At 34.5% G+C, this 3110-nt stretch overlaps 1 protein-coding gene across 1 annotated transcript in view; it reads right to left on the minus strand.

Annotated features, from left to right (window-relative positions):
• ADGRE3 (adhesion G protein-coupled receptor E3) overlaps positions 1-3110 on the minus strand; it is a 47285-nt gene that overhangs the window by 34871 nt on the left and 9304 nt on the right. The window lies entirely within an intron of this gene.

Here is a 3110-nt window from a genome sequence, read left to right on the forward strand (position 1 = left end):
TCTTTCCGTTGAGATATGAGCTCACTGTCTTATCCCTTTGTGTCAGAGTAGGCTTGTAATTGCTTCGATCATCAGACTATTGCAGAAGTGCCACAATGGTACTTTGAAACAAGGTATAAAAAAAAAAAGCTCTGACTGGGTCTCTTGAGTCATCCCAGTCCAGACACTAGACATGTGAGTGAAGGTGTCTCTGGATAATTCCAGCTTTCAGTCATTTGAGTCACAACCAGCCATTTGAACATTTTGGCTGAGGATATCATAGATATCATGGGGCAGAGAAGAGTGATCTCTGCTGTGCTTTTTCTGAATCTCTGGCCCACAGTATCCATGAGTCTAATAAAATGGTTGCTTTGTGCCAATAAGTTTGGAGTTTATCACATAGCAATAGAAAACTGGAACGTTAGGCTAAAAAATAATATCCATCTATATGCTGTTTTCAGAAGACTGATAATGTTAAAAATAAAGGGCATACAAAGAGATACTAGGAGAATTAAAATGGAAATAAAACAGAATGTTTAACATTAATATCAGACTCAGTGGAATTTAAGGTTAAAAGCTCTAAATGAGGTAAAGGAGGACACTATATATTAATACTTAACAGAAAATTATATCTCAGTCATTAATATGCATCCATCAAACAACATAGCAGATAAATTCAGAAAGCAAAAAGAAGTAGAAATGCAAGAAGTGACAATAAATAAAGTACAATTATACTGGATATTCAATTCACTTCTTTCAGAACTAATAGATAAAAAATAAATAAGGATTGAAACTAAATATCACAATCAATAAGCACACACAAACAGAGGAAAGATCTAGTGGCTAAAAATTAAGTAAGGATAGGGAGAAGCTGATGAATAAATAAAATCAATAAATACGCCCACGCATCTATAGTTAGGAAGGCAGACAGATAGATACATACACACAGACAGAGTGGTAGAAAGACAGAAACAGACTGAAAGTGATAGATGTAGAGAGAGACTCTTACATCCTTTGAACAGAAAATATACATTTTTCATAAAATCAATCATATTCTTCAGTAAAAAATTTCTAATAAAAATGTAAAAAGTACACCATTTCAGTCATTAGTTTAAAATCCCTAATAAATTTTTAAAAATTAAAATGCTTTTAAGTTAATTTTTAATCATTTTTAATTAAAAATGATTCATGATCTGATAGAACTAGGAAAATGTAGTACAAAAATGAACAAATACATAATACAAAAATTTCTTACAACTGTTCCTTAGATATGACATCAAAAGCACAAGCAACAAAGAGCAAATAGATACATTAGACTTCATCAAAATTAAAAAAAAACTTTTGTGCTTCAAAGGATAATGTCAAGAAGGTGAAAACAACCCGCAGATGGAAGAAAATATTTGCAAAACAGATATCTAATAAATGGCTAGTATCCAGAATACATAAAGAACTACGACTCAACAATAAAAATAAAAATAACCCAATTAAAAATAGATAAATAATTTGATAGATATTTCTTCAAAGAAAATATAGAAATGGTTAATAGGCACATGAAAACATTCTTAAAATCATTAGTTACTAGAAAATGGAAAGCAAAACTAGTGTGATACCACTCCATACCCACTAGACTGGCTATAAGAAAAAAGACCATAAGAAGTGTTGAGAAAGACGTGGAAAAATTGGAACCCTCATAATTTGCTGGTGAGAATGCAAAATGGCGCAACTACTGTGGAAAACAGTTTGGAAATTCTCAAAAAGTTAAACACAGAGTTAATCATATGACTCACCAATTCCACACCAAAGATTTGAAAACAGGTGTTCAAACAAAAACTTGTACGCGATGTTCTCAGCAGCATTATTCATAATACCCCACAAATGGAAACAACCCAAACGTCTATCAATTGATGAATAAACAAAACATGGTCTAGCCATAAAATGGAATATTATTCAACCATAAAAAGGAATGAAGTACTGATACATGTTATAGGGTAAATTTAGAAAACATTACGCTAAGTGAAAGAAGCCAGACACAAAAGGCCACATATTATGTGATTCTGTTTATATGAAATATCCAGAACAGGCAAATTCACGGAGACAAAAAGCAGATCAGCGGTTTCCAAGGGTTGGGAGAGGGGTATATAGGGAGTGACTACTAATAGGTTTGGGTTTCTTTTTGTGGTGATAGGAAGGAATGTTCTGGAATTAGATAGTGGTAATGATCCACAACTTTGGGATATACTAAAACCCACTAAACTGTACACTTTAAAAGAGTGAATTTTATGACATTTGAATTATATCTCAATAAAAAGATGATGATGGCTTTACAAGATTGGTCTCCAACTCTGTCTCCAATCAATGTCCCTATCACTTACCAGGCTATGTATACATTGACTTTATTTCCTTTTTATTAAACCAGTTAGACAGTTTAACTGGTTTAATACAAACCCAAGGATGTTTGTATTTGTGATTGCCTTTGCCAAGTATGCTCAAGTATCACCTCCATTCTCTACAGAGTGATCTTTTAAATTGCACATAGTGAGGTAATACATTGATAATAACCTGTCATAAAAACAATCATTAAACTAGAAGTTTCAGCATTGGCATCAACTGCAATAGACACCCCATTCCCGAGTGAGGAACTGGCCAAGATGCAACATTTGCAAAGGAGAAGGTGTGTGGAATCTGGTCATATGGTTCTTATATCCTTCACTCATGTCGAGGATTTAAAGGGATCAGGAGCTGGCAGGTAAGAGAGGGAGAATTTATTTGGAGAGAGCTGATGCTGTGCAGTGAGTCCCTTCACTCCCAACGAAGAGGAGAAGTGTGTGTGGATTCTTTTCTCTTTATGTCAATTTGAGAGAGAAGGATTTTAAGGAGTTCACTCGGCTAATAATGCATTGCCTGAATTTTGTAGGAACCCAGTTGATTGGTACCTATTTCCTTCTAAAAGATCTAAAGGGTTAGCCACTGGCTTGTATTGGGCAAAGAAGAGATATCTACTGTACATCCCAAGTTTCTTGGACACAGCTGAGTATTTCCCAAGAACTAGAGGTGGGTCAGGTGTGAGAGATTTCTGATGCGGGGTTGTTTAGGTTCTGTCCAAGAGGACCACCTGGAGTTGCAAATGGACT

This window comes from Pteropus alecto, unplaced genomic scaffold (genome assembly GCF_000325575.1).
Source record: "Pteropus alecto unplaced genomic scaffold, ASM32557v1 scaffold388, whole genome shotgun sequence".
NCBI classification, from domain to species: domain Eukaryota; kingdom Metazoa; phylum Chordata; class Mammalia; order Chiroptera; family Pteropodidae; genus Pteropus; species Pteropus alecto.